The following is a 15,525-nucleotide window of genomic DNA, read 5'->3' on the forward strand; positions in this document are numbered from 1 at the left end:
ATCTATTCGGCGCATTTAAAGCTGTCGGTACTTTCTACTATACAAGTGTATACAAGAGAGAACCTGTATAAAAAAACGTCGCAATCCGCACTGTAGGATTTTCAGGTACACTTTAAACTTATTCATCCAGATGTGAGGTTAGAAGTTTAGTGAAAAGTGGTGCTGTTGAATTTTGTTGTTCAAAAAGGTATTTCTTTGATAAATGGTTATTAGGTGTGATTATTACAGATCATTTTAAAAAGAAAACATTGAGCTTAAATTTAAAATAAGTCTCATTCCTTAATTTCAATAAATACGGCTTCCAGGAATTTTTAAATTAGCATCTTTTTTGACACTCTTAGGTTATACGAAAATGTAAGTTTTATTTCAACTTTTTTTTCCTCTATATTTTTCCAATCCAACCCAACAATTATTATACATCATTTTAAAGAGAAAGCTTTGAGCTTTGATTTAAAATAAGTTTCATTCTTTAATTTCAATATATACGGCTTCCAGGAATTTTTAAATTAGCATCTTTTTTGACACTTTTAGGTTATTCGAAAATGTAAGTTTTGTTTCAACATTTTTTTTCTCTATATTTTTTCAATCCAACCCAACAATTATTATACATCATTTTAAAGAGAAAGCTTTGAGCTTTGATTTAAAATAAGTTTCATTCTTTAATTTCAATAAATACGGTTTCCAGGAATTTTTAAATTAGCATCTTTTTTGACACTTTTAGGTTATTCGAAAATGTAAGTTTTGTTTCAACATTTTTTTTCTCTATATTTTTTCAATCCAACCCAACAATTATTATACATCATTTTAAAGAGAAAGGTTTGAGCTTTAATTTAAAATAAGTTTTATTCCTTATTTTCAATAAAAATGACTTCCAGGAATTTTTAAATTAGCATCTTTTTTGGCATCCTTAGGTTATACGAAAATATAAGTTTTATTTAAACTTTTTTTTCCTCAATATTTTTCCAATCCAACCCAACAATTATTATACATCATTTTAAAGAGAAAGCTTTGAGCTTTGATTTAAAATAAGTTTCATTCTTTAATTTCAATAAATACGGCTTCCAGGAATTTTTAAATTAGCATCTTTTTTGACACTCTTAGGTTATACGAAAATGTAAGTTTTATTTAAACTTTTTTTTTCTCTATATTTTTCCAATCCAACCCAACAATTATTATACATTATTTTAAAGAGAAAGCTTTGAGCTTTAATTTAAAATAAGTTTCATTCCTTAATTTCAATAAATACGGCTTCCAGGAATTTTTAAATTAGCATCTTTTTTGACACTTTTAGGTTATTCGAAAATGTAAGTTTTGTTTCAACATTTTTTTTCTCTATATTTTTTCAATCCAACCCAACAATTATTATACATCATTTTAAAGAGAAAGCTTTGAGCTTTGATTTAAAATAAGTTTCATTCTTTAATTTCAATAAATACGGCTTCCAGGAATTTTTAAATTAGCATCTTTTTTGACACTTTTAGGTTATTCGAAAATGTAAGTTTTGTTTCAACATTTTTTTTCTCTATATTTTTTCAATCCAACCCAACAATTATTATACATCATTTTAAAGAGAAAGCTTTGAGCTTTAATTTAAAATAAGTTTTATTCCTTATTTTCAATAAAAATGGCTTCCAGGAATTTTTAAATTAGCATCTTTTTTGGCATTCTTAGGTTATACGAAAATGTATTTTTTATTTCAAAATTTTTTTAAAATATTTTTCCAATCCTACCCAACAATTATTATACATCATTTTAAAGAGAAAGCTTTGAGCTTTAATATAGAATAAGTCTCATTCTTTAATTTCAATAAATACGGCTTCCAGGAATTTTTAAATTAGCATCTTTTTTGACACTTTTAGATTATACGAAAATGTTAGTTTTAACTCAATACTCTTTTTCTCAATATTTTCTAATTCAACCCATCGATTGTTATACATCGATTTAAACAGAAAGCTTTAAGCTTCAATTTAAAATAAGTTTTATTTCTTAATTTCAATAAACACGGTTTCCAGGAATTTTTGAATTAGCATCTTTTTTGACATTTAGACTATGCGAAAATAGGGGGATTGCATATTTTGCTAAAATTTTATTCCAAAGGCCTTTACTGAGTGTATTTTGATAGCGTTTTAATTCTGTCTGATTCTGTCACAAAGTTTCAAAATGTTTGACTTCTTGGGACACAAAGGGTTAAAACAACTCACCACGATGCTGGTCGACCTCGATCTGTGAGTACTCCTGCAGTAAAAGAGGGTGTTTTGAGAAGGGTTGAATAAAATAAATCCAGGTAGGAGTGTAAGAAGGATCTCTGCTGCAGTAAAAATTAATACCTATCTAGTTTGGAGAATTTTACCTCAGCAACAATTCTATATTATGTTCAACGAATGCAAGAACTTGTCGCTCCTAACTACGTTTCGAGAAGACCATTTTGTGAAGTGATGTTGCAGAAGCTTGCACAAAATCCGATATTCCATCCTAGTGTTTTATTCATTGACGAAGCTTTTACAAAAGACGGAATTTTAAATTCTCATAACAACCACGTTTGGGCGGATGAAAATCATCACGCTGTTGTGTAATCAAGAAGCCAGTATAAGTTTTCCGTAAATGTTTGGCCTGGTATACTTGATATTACCAACGATTCTTCCTAATCGCTTAACTAGTGAAACTTATTTGGACTTTCTGCGAAACACTTTGCCGATATTATTCGAATATGTACCTCTCCAGGATAGGTTACAAATATGGTTCAAGTATGATGGCGCGCCTGCACATTTTGCAATCATTGTTTGTAATTTTTGTTAATACTGAATTTTATGGTAGATGAATAGGAAGAGGAGGTTCAATAGACCTTTTCTACATGGGGTTACTTAAAATCATTAGTGTATTCAGCACCTATTAATAACTTGGAGGATCTCCAGCAAAGAATACAAAACGCATGTGAGACTATTCGCCAATCTCCAGGAGTCTTCGAAAGAGTACGCGATTCTTTTGTACGAAGATGTCAAGCATGTCTTCAAACGGAGGGAGGTCATGTAGAGCATTTAATTTAAGCATTTTCTGATCAGCTTTTATGTTCTGTTTGTATTTTTCCTAAATTTGAAGACCAAGACGTTTCATTCACTAATAACACTGGAATTGTTTATATCTTCGAATCCACTGCTTCTAGGACCTAGGTTTACTAAGACTTTTTTGTTTATCTTGATGGGAACCATAAGTGGGCAAAATATCCGAACACACTTTTTAAACACCCGGTATAAAGATTATAATGATCCCAAAATAACCTATTTGGAATTAAATTATCAATACTGATAATATTAGGAAATATTTGTGATTGAAGGAAGTCATATCATGATGAAATTTTTGTGGATACCGTTTTCTCATAAGACATCAGATACAAAATATCACATTTGCGTAAGATATAAAGAAGGTTTTCAAAGTAACTCGACTTCCCTACTTTTGAAGTATTTAAATTTAATTCGTCATATCATATTCAATCGCTATTAATCAAGCTATCTTTTAAGATATTTTGCATTGCAATATCTGGATTCCCTTAAAAGTTATTGAAGGAAAATGGCATTATTATAATTTTCTCTATTCAAGCTATTCTAAGTAACTTGAAAATAACAGTTGTGAATATTATGCTGAGGTAAGACATATTATTTTGGAAATTTTGTTAACTCATGCTTTTTTTATGAGATACCATATACCTATGTAAATGTCACATTTATCGAAGCGGTACAAAAGGTAAATATCTATCATATAGTATAATGGTATAATTCATAAGTCATAGTATAATCAATTTGTTATTAATTAAGTTATCTTTTAAGATATTCTGTATTATAGTATCTCAATCCATCCAAAAGATGTTGATAGAAAAGTTCGCGGTCATGATTGTCTTTTTTAAGCTATTCTAAGCAACTTGAAAATAAGAATTCTGAATATTATGCTGAGGTAAGTCTTATTATTTTGGAATTTTTGTTAACTTACCTTTCTTATAAGATAGCATATATGAAAATGTCGTATTTATTCAGAAGGTGCAGAAGGTAAAAGCTAAACCTGATATCAGCCATTGAGACTAAAAGTAGTTAAATTGATGCAATTTTTTGTAATCATAGTGATTTTATCACCGAAGCAAAAGTTGTTTCTGTGCACAATGTAAGTGATCATGTACTCATATTCTATAACTTGGAATTTAACAGTCGAGTCTTTGTCGACATCAGTCGGTCTTTGAAATATTCTGATCAAGCTCTCTTTTTAAACTTCATCTACTCACTTCCTTTTGATGATGTATATCACCCACATGTCATTGACGACAATGTAAACTCGCTAAATCATTTGTTGATCTTAGCTATTGACATATATGCCCCCTGTGTAAGAGTAACTTCTGCCAAGAATCCCTATCCGTGGCTTACTGATAATGTTAGATTGATGCGGAACTTAAGAGATGAGGCTCTGTCAAAATTTAAAAAAACAGAAAGTCAGGCTGACTGGAACTATTATAAAGAATTAAGAAAACTTGTGAATACCGCTATTAAGTGAGAAAAACGTGGTTTCAGGTTCATTCTCTTCCACAACACTTAAAAAACGAAGACGATCTAAATAACTTCTTTTTGGAAGCTCAATGCTATGGCCACTGTAGGGTTGATAATTTGATTAATGGCTTTGGTAAGGTAAAATTTGGCCCTGGTGTTTTCTCATTTAAGTTGGTGTCTGAGAGTGTTATTTTAGCTTAACTACATAATATACGATCAAATGCTGTGGGTTGGTTTTTTATTCAGAAGGTACAGAAGGTAAATACCAAAGCTAATATGAATTGAATGAAGATCTTTAAAACAACTGCACTTCCCCACTTTCGAAATACACACATTCAATGCGTCATAACACAGTCAATTTATGATTAATCAAGCTGTCTTTTAAGATATTCTGTATTAAAATATCTTAATTCATCCAAAAGATGTCGAAAGGAAAGTTCGCGATCATGATTTTTTTTAAGCTATTTTGAGCAATTTGAAAATAACAATTCTGAATATTATGCTCAGGTAAGTCACATAATTTTAGAATTTTTGGTAATTTATTTTTCTTATAAGATACCATATATGAAAATGTCGCATTTATTCAGAAGATGAATAAATTATGAATGAAACAAAAATCTTCAAAACAACTGGATCTCCCGAAAATACTATGTTAAGATAAGTCATATCATGTATTAATATTTATTAATTTAGCTTTCTTGTAAGATATGATATATGAAAATATCGCATTTATCTCAAAAATGCCGAAGGTAAATACCAATTTTTATATGAACAAAGTAAAGGTCTTCAAAGTAATTGGATTTTGTCACTTTCGAAATACTCAAATCTAACGCGTTATATTTCATTCAATTCGTTATTAATCAAGCTATCTTATAAGATATTTTGCATAAAAATGTCTTCATATATCTAAAAGTTCTAGAAGTAACTTGAAAATAACTATTTTGGATATTATCCTTATCTCAGCATAATCATATTATTTATTTTTGTATTATCATCATATTATTTTGGAATATTTGTTAACTTGTCTTTCTTATACGATACCACGCATGAAAATGAAATAAATTTGTTACTATCTTTAACATTGTAAAGAATATTTCTGCCTCCGATAAATTTGATGTCGTTTAAAATTAATGATTACTGTCCTGGGCTCATTTATTTCTTGGGATCACTCCGGTTAATTTTAGCTCATTTTGTAAATAAGATAATCTTTCTTTATAAATGCCTCTCTATAAACCTAATTTCCTGTAGGAAATTATATTATTCAAGGCAATTCGAATTTTACAGCAAAATGTAGCTGTACGAAGATTTGCTTCCTCTGTTCGTTCTTCAAATATAAAATTCGGTTGAGCTACACACAAAATATTTTTGGTAACTGCAGCTGGTCTCTGCAGCAAGTGGCTTCGGATATGATTATATACCGTATATACAAAACTTTATTATTAATGAACGTGAAAGCATGCTTGAACTGCAGATAAAGTATTTTTGGTAAGTGGTTTCAAAATTATAACATAACTGAACGGATTATTGTCAGCTGACATTGGCATTAAACATAAAGAGCAACCTCAGTAATCTCAATTATTAAAAATCACGACTAGAGTTATCTTCAGACCACATCATAGCGTAAACATTGATTTTTCAGTCAATATTAACACTGAGGACACTGAGGATGAAAGGATTACTTTAGTATCACCACGTGAAGTGGTAACAAAAATTTACACCAACTTGAACCTAAGAACTTGTACTTATGCAACGTCGTAATCTGATTTAGACAAGTGCAAGATTGCTGGAAAGTAGGAGAAGTCATCATGTTGCCGAAACTTAATAAACCATCTAATGACATAATTTTTCAGGCCAATATCATTGCATTCTATCATATTGATGGTATTCGAAAAATTTCTCTTTATGAGTTTAAAATGATGCTCATCCATTGATCAGTTTCACAAGATTACAGATCAAATCGAGACAATTCTAAAAAATAAGTAATATTACTTAGCGATTTTCCTTGATGTAGTTCATAGTTTTGATGAGGTTTGGCTAAATGATTCATAAGCTAAATAAAATGTTAACAACATAATTCTTCGAAATACACCTTTCTGGAGGATTTTAGAGTACAGCAAAAAGTGGGATACTCAAATTTCAAAGACTTTAGTGCAAATATTGGAAAGGTAGTGTTTTGTATCTAGGTAGCTTTTGTTTTTATGTATCTTGCCCAAACACGGCGGTGTAACTTTAGCAATATCCGTTGAGGATATGGCAATACTTGCAATTGGATTAACACCACAAGAAGCAACCAGTAAGCTATAGGGATATACTTCAACAGTGGACATTAAAATGGAAAATCAAACTCAATGAGTCAAAACGCTATAATAACACCACAAATCATCTACATGACGTAGGCACAAGGCTCAAATAGAATGGCTCTTAAAGCGATTCAACTGCCGATGATCGTAGATTGTCCGTGGTACGTGCGAAATGCGAATTTACATAAAGACTTAAACATTCTTTGCGTCAAACAGGAAACGCCGGGAGACACAAAAATCGTCATCATCGACTTGATGTGTCGATGATTGATAATCGCACAGATTTAACAGTTACCTGACAACACTTTCCTTGACAACTTCTTCAAAAATAAATTATTTAATTTAGGTATACGTCGTAGAATGCATAGTAATACCTTGTCTAATTTCAATTTTTGTTATTTTACTTCCAAATTACACCCTATTATACTTGAAAGTAAACAGTCGTTAAAAAATAAGTCGGGTTTAATTTTAAACAGAATAATTTTCAAATAAGTCCAACCGCAATAACGATGTGCGACGACATCATTTTCTCGTGAAAGCTCTTTCAGCCAGAAGGAGTGCGTCTTTTCTTCGACGACGAACGTTAATGCAGACCACCGCTGATAATACCACAAATGGCGTCGTAATTGCCGTTTGCTGGGGTACATTTGGGTGCTCGTACTCCGTACTGTAATTTCACGTTTACGCAAATACGTGCAATTTGACCGAATTATCTCTTACTTATGTATTATACGAATTAATTTTGAGTCGATCTCGCGATCACGCGAATTTACGTTGCTCATTTTATGGGATATAATAATAATAATAATGTTTAGCGAATAAGTTTTCCCGATTCGAGTCAAAGATAAAATTCTTTTCTCTTCTTCGGTATACTGTTACAAATTGATTTTGAGAATTGAGTGACATAGTGAGAAGAAAAAGGCGATTCCCACAAATAAATTCTCAACGTTACAATTTAATTGCCGAACGACAATCGTTTCAAACGATTAAATCTCTACCTTAGGACGTTACCGTCACATTTCTCGAAGCATTTCTCTCTCAGACATGGATTTTCCCCGAACTAAACGCAGCGATGCGACCACGTAAAATTCCGAGTGCATTAATTCGAAAAAAAAAAGGAAAATTATACCTTGTCCACAGTTCGATAGACTTATTACTACGTCTTTATTGCAAAGATAGAGACCAGTTGGACCGGTTGTAAATAAAAAAAACGTGCAATTATTACGAATGAATATCAAAAACTACTTCTACTACTTTATATAGAATTAGGTGCGTAATGCAACGTAGTCGAAGATTATGAGCAACGTTTTTTGCGTCTCTCTGTCTAATTTGCGTTAAATTTCCAGGAAACGTTTGCAATTAAAACCTACTGCAATTAAATGCAAAGAGACAGGGCTTAATTCGAGGAAGTGTTCGTGTAATGGTGGGTTCAAAATAGGTTATTAAAATTGTACTACACCTCCTTTAGGGGATGTGCTTTTTTGTAAATTTTTTTTTAAATCGTCTATCGTAAAATCAATCGGTTTAGGTCAATTGGAAAAGAGCGTACATGATTGAGAATTAATATTTGATTCGGTAAAGTTAGATTAAACTATCCAATCACGCGACTACATCAAAATAAAAGATTGATCATCAGATTGATTGAACCGTTGACTTCTAACCTTTCGAACACAAATTTCCCCCCTCACGAAATATTAAAGATGTGAAAAAGTCTCAATAATCCGTTCACGTCTTCAATTTTCTCGTATGTTATTATTATGATCATCGCATAGCCATTAATGGAAATGATAATTAAAACACGTACCTCGAAGGACACGGAGAAGGCTGAAGCCTCACGATTACGAAAGCCTCGTTCGGGGCGTCGACATTTCCCGATTTTCTCATCGTTTAATCGACAGATGGGATCTCCGGCCAATTACAAAACTTCAATTTACCTCCGTCGTCGTCGAAAAGTGAACACCTCTCCGGAGGTTCTATCACGTTGTAAAAAAATGGCGGCCGTGCGGCAAAAAGGTAAAAGAAAACAACCAGCATCGTCGAAGCGAACGAAAATAGAAGAAAAAAATTCGATGCATCGAGAAGAACCGCAGCAAGTCCGCGTGGTTCCAACCAACAATTACCTCACTTTGTACCCCTCCTTTTAACGTATCTTGCGTTCTAAAACCGTGCTGGAGGAAGAAGATTCACCATCGTTCGTTATAGAGAATCCTTCTTCTTCTTCATTGTCTTTAACGTTAAACACATGTTTTATATTAATAGTGAGTTGCGCGAAAACCGACGAGAAAAGGGGAAAGGGGTTAGTAATCGATTTTAGCGAGATTATGGTAATTTTGAAAATAATCGGTCGGATCGTCGCGAGATTTTTAAAAAAATCGGACGCCATATTTCGGTTGAAGAGCCTATCATCAGGACGGAGCGGGTGGGAATTGTTTTAATACGGATTTCGGGGGAATTACACGACGGGCGGTTTTTAATAACGTTGTTTTCGCCATGGTAACGCCGAATCCATCCCGGATTCAACCCCGAAATTGTGGTCATTATGCAAAACTATTCGCGTACCGGCGACCTAATTTTTGGATACGCGGCGTCCAACCGTTAAATTATAGGGTGAACGACGCCGTCGTTGCGATGATACCCCAGGTCCCTTTGGTCCGAGGTTTTCACCCAAAAAATTCGACTAACAAATTTTTAACTAGAACCTACGAAACCCCGGATTATCATAATACACGGGAATTGTCCGACGGAATCACGTATAATGATGCATTAGAACGACTTAACCTTTACAATTAAATCTCCATTTATAAAATAGTTCGTTATATTCCTTTCCTAATTATTATATTTGGATGTCGTGTGTTATTTGCAAAAATTATCGCATTTTGTAAGGGATCGGATTTACAAGTTATTGCCTTCAGAACAGCAATTTTCTTCCTTGGGATGATAACAATGTAGCAAAACATAATTAATCATTCCAATAAAATAGATCCTAAAGTATTTTCGTCCACTTTAATTGGTCCGCTTAATTGGTCCACCGTTTAATAGGAACATTCGCTTAATCGGGACAAAAGAAGTCGCTGGAAAGACGTTCCTCGCCTATCTGATAGATGCAACATCTGATAGTTCATTATCTTACAAGAAAGAGTGATTCGTAGGTTATAACGAATCTATGGACCGTATAACAGTCTTATGTGGCGCACATAATGCGTCATCGAGTGCAAAAGAGGTTGGCTCGAAAGTCAAACTTGAAGAAATATTGGTATTGAGTTTACACGCAATTCTTTTTGTTATTATGGCTTCAAGTATCAAAACACACTGCAGAGAGAAAAGACACACTCCAATTGATAGGGGAGAGTAACCTAGGATGGACTGTTTTGACGTTTTTTAATTTTATGCGAATATGCACATATTTTTGATGAAAACAATAATAGCACATAAAAGGTACAAGTATTGTCTACATGTTAGTATATTTATTAATATTGAAAATAGAATTTAGAATGCAAACAAATACATTTAAAAAAATTGTGTTTTTGGTCCAATCAAGGTAATCAGTCTCCCAGGTTGGACCATTACATACAGTTAATGCAATAATATTTCTTGACATTTGGGCTCATTTCAGCACATTTTGTGTACACCCATATGTGACATTTGATGCACCGGATCATGTCTGCTTTTTTTTCTTCCTCACACATAAAACAAAACTTTTTTCTTGATTTTTCTTGTTTTGCTGCAGTTTTAAAAGATTTTTCTTGCATGTTATTAATGTAGCTTTCTGGGAATTTCTCTAGATCGAGAAGGTGATGGTCCTAGCAGTGGATTCAGTTTTGGAGGCGGTGACACTTCATGGAGAACGTTCTCAAATTTTTCGATTGCTCTATATATATTTACCTATATACGATATTGGCCCAGACTAAGTACATGGTTTAGGTTGCAAAATATCTGATAGTATAATTTGGCTATCTTGAAAGACATGTCGATTTACAGGCCAAATACCAGAGGCACGGAAAGCATTTTCGGCAGTTGCAACTGTAGGTGCTTTTCCATATGCTTCATTCCGCAATTTACAAATAAATATTTGACTTATTTTGTCCCCTTTACATTGACGGAGAAAAGGTTCTTGTGGCTGAGTAAAATAAATTTGTAATGGGACAAAGAAAGCAACATCTAAAGGTTGCAAACGATGAGTAGTGTGTCCAGACAACTGTAAGAATATTATTCCATTATCTTGCATGGTATGTTCATCTAGTAATAAAAGTACCTTCTTGTTATTGGTGCAATTGACATGATGTTCAAAATGTTTCAACCAGGTAACGAACAATTCGGAATTTATCGTAAAACCGTTTCTTCCCGGCAGTCTTCTTGTCTTTGTTGAAAGTGTGTGGCAATGAGTATTTTTCAGCGACATTAAAAACCAACTTTCTTATTTTCTTTATTCCGACATCCAAAAAGACATTCTTCAACTTTCAGAATGTGTTCAGTAAGCAGCTTTTCTATTTCGACAGAAAATGTAGGTAGTCTACCAAGTCTTTTCATTTCATTCACACTTTAATTTTTTCCATCAGCGAAATAAAGAGACACCTGATACTAATCCTACATTTTTTCAACAAGTTAACAAAAACATGCAAGAATTAAAATAGTCTTTTGCGGTTCTTGAGTTATTTAGGAAAAACATTCACGTAGTTTTGGACATCTAATTAGCCATAGACTTTATGCTAACTCCTTTATTTGAAACCAGATAACTCCTACCTTCTCTGAATAAAAAAATTAATTTCCTTGGATGTAAAATATCATTGCAGAATTGATCATTGTCCCTAATGGACACCTAACATGTAAAGTCTCAATCGCTGGTCAGTATCTGTACCGGTAATTGTAAACCTGAGCATTGACTGCACTCTTCTTAATGTGCTAAAAGTTTATTCAATGGAACAAGTGGTTTGTAAAGTTTGGTTGTGTGTCTTTCAAATATAGCTGTTAATCTTTCGTTCTTGTAGCTGCGTTAAATGTTGATTCGTAGCAAGATCTTCATAAATATTTAGGCAGTTTTCAGAAAAAAATCGAAATGCTTTATATTTTGCCGACAACCTCGTCTTTTTTAGTTTCTCGAAAAAAATTTTACGAATTTTTTAACACTTGAAGAGCAATTTTGAATTTCCCGAATCAAATAAGTCATCAACAACAAAACTTTTATTTTAATTTTTTCTGGCATACCCAATTCTATTCCAGCCATAGTTGAATATCCATCAAACGCAAGACTAACGAGTTTGCTCATATCCAATCGAAAATTACTTACAGTCTAATTGTTAATAAGTCCACGAAATTTTCTGACTGATATTCCTTCCAACGAAGATTCCACAAAGTATAATTGTAAAAATAATAACAAGGAATTTCCTGACATTTATTCTAGATGATATTTATATTACATTTGCTGCATCTGCAGAAATATCAGCATCAGCAGCAATAATTTTATTAACTGATGCTTTAAGTACGTTTGTTAAAATGTCTATATACTAATTCAACATCACTCGTTAAATATCTTTGATACATTTACAAGTTGTGCAGTCGACCACTTTTAAATCAATTGAACTAAAATTTTAGCTATTGGAAGTAGTTCCAAAAGCTTCAAAATAATTCATTGATTGTGATTATGAAATCAGGCAGTAACATTTTATCTAAATTAATTAGCACGGCAGAAAGTTTGGTTTTAAAGTTATTGTAGTAAAGTAGTTAGCTTTTGTGATGTCCAGAGGTATCATTGTTGTGGTTGAGACTAAATTATTAATATGTTTATATATTGTCTGTATATATTGTATATATTGAAACTATCTCTTTACTTTCAGAGACTCTACACCACCTAGATGACATAATCCCCAAGGACGTAGACATTACATCTATTGGAAATAACCTTTATCCAAATACTTTCTTATCATATCACAAACCTTCTATTGTCACATTATTCTCTTTAGTTTCAGGGATTCTACACCACCTAGATGGCTTAATCGATAAGGACGTAGACATTACATCTATTGGAAATATAACTTATCGTTTAGGCTTTAATGATGAATGAAAATCGTTACCACAACGCAATCAACTTTGAAGAAACACTTCTCCAAGGCGGCTATATTTAACACAACTTACAACACAGAGTACAATCATTTGTAAAGGATTACTGCTTTAAATTATGATCCAGATGGGTAAAACTACAACTCTAAAGTTAACTGAGTTATAAATATATTATTAGTATTTGAATGCCAAAATATGATTCTTTTTATATCAATCAATTCGTCGTTTCAAGACGATTTTCAATACTATTCTTTATGGATTTACAAGTAGCCGTTGACAACACTCATGAGCCAAGCTTAACTCATTTTGATAACATTGACGTGTGTATGTGTTAATTTCACATTTGCATATCGATTAAACAAGTTCCACTTCAGCTATTAATTTAAAACTAGAATTTATTCAGTGACGTAAATGTCACAGGATATTAAATGAAGGTGACTTCTCCATGATATTAACGACCTTTATTATAAAATATTTCATTCTAACAAAGATTTTAAATTAATCTAAGAATTAATCCAATTTTTCATTTTTTAAAATGAATATTTCACTGAAAATTACATACTTTAATCGATGATAATGATTACTTAAACATTTTCCAACAATCCGTTTTTGGACAAAATTTGCAAATCAATCCAGGAAAAGGTAATAATTAGCAAACATTACGATTGAGTTTAAGAATGTGTACTCTTATATTCTAAAACGGGTACTTTTATTGAAAAGTAGACACTTTTATTAATCAGTAATGAAAATTTCGAAAATATTTGCCAACAAATTAATTGAAAGCTTATAATTAATCCAACAAAACGTAAAAATAGGCATACATTTCGAGTAAGTTATAAATCGTGTATCTCAGGAACTAAAAGTGATTTTCTAAAACGGATATTCCCATTGAAAAGTAGACATTTCTATTTATAATTAACGATAATTTCGTAAATATTTTCCAAGAACTTGATTTTGAATAACGCTCTTAAATTAATCCAAGAAAACGTAATAATGGGCATAAATTTCGAGTAAGTTATAAATCGTGGATCTCAAGAACTAACAGTTATTTTCTAGATTGAATATTCTCATTGAAAAGTAGACACTTTTATTTATTATTAACGAAAATATCGTATATATTTTCAAAAAGCTTGATTTTGAATAAAGTTTGTAAGTTAATCCAAGAAAATGTAACAATAGGTATAAATTTCGAGTTATTTGAAAGTTGTGTATCTCAAGAACTAAGAGTGATTTTCTAAAACGGATCTTCTCATTGAAAAGTAGACACTTTTATTTATAATTAACAAAAATTTCGTAAATATTTTCCTAGAAAGAACTTGATTTTGAATAAAGCTTTTAAATTAATCCGAGAAAACGTAACAATATAGGCATAAATTTCGAGTATGTTATAGACCGTATATCTCAAGAAGTAAAAGTGATTTTCTAAAACTGATATCTTCATTGAAAAGTTGACACTTTTATTTATAATTATCGAAAATTTCGTAAATATTTTCCAAGAACTTGATTTTGAATAACGTTTTTAAATTAATCCAACAAAACGTAAAAATAGGCATAAATTTCAAGTAAGTTGTAAATCGTGTATCTCAAAATCTAAAAGTGATTTTTTAAAACGGATATTCTCATTGAAAAGTTGACACTTTTCTTTATAATTAACAAAAATTTCGTAAATATTTTCCTAGAAAGAACTTGATTTTGAATAAAGCTTTTAAATTAATCCGAGAAAACGTAACAATATAGGCATAAATTTCGAGTATGTTATAGATCGTATATCTCAAGAACTAAAAGTGATTTTCTAAAACTAATATCTTCATTGAAAAGTAGACACTTTTATTTATAATTAACGAAAATTTCGTAAATATTTTCCAAGAACTTGATTTTGAATAACGTTTTTAAATTAATCCACGAAAACGTAACAATAGGCATAAATTTCAAGTAAGTTGTAAATCGTGTATCTCAAAATCTAAAAGTGATTTTTTAAAACGGATATTCTCATTGAAAAGTAGACACTTTTCTTTATAAGTAACAAAAATTTCGTAAATATTTTCCTAGAAAGAACTTGATATTGAATAAAGCTTTTAAATTAATCCGAGAAAACGTAACAATATAGGCATAAATTTCGAGTATGTTATAGATCGTATATCTCAAGAAGTAAAAGTGATTTTCTAAAACTGATATCTTCATTGAAAAGTTGACACTTTTATTTATAATTAACGAAAATTTCGTAAATATTTTCCAAGAACTTGATTTTGAATAACGTTTTTAAATTAATCCACGAAAACGTAACAATAGGCATAAATTTCAAGTAAGTTGTAAATCGTGTATCTCAAAATCTAAAAGTGATTTTTTAAAACGGATATTCTCATTGAAAAGTTGACACTTTTCTTTATAATTAACAAAAATTTCGTAAATATTTTCCTAGAAAGAACTTGATTTTGAATAAAGCTTTTAAATTAATCCGAGAAAACGTAACAATATAGGCATAAATTTCGAGTATGTTATAGATCGTATATCTCAAGAACTAAAAGTGGTTTTCTAAAACGGATATCTTCATTGAAAAGTAGACACTTTTATTTATAATTAACGAAAATTTCGTAAATATTTTCCAAGAACTTGATTTTGAATAACGTTTTTAAATTAATCCAAGA

The sequence above is a fragment of the Onthophagus taurus genome, chromosome 7 (genome assembly GCF_036711975.1).
Source record: "Onthophagus taurus isolate NC chromosome 7, IU_Otau_3.0, whole genome shotgun sequence".
In the NCBI taxonomy this organism is placed as follows: Eukaryota; Metazoa; Arthropoda; class Insecta; order Coleoptera; family Scarabaeidae; genus Onthophagus; species Onthophagus taurus.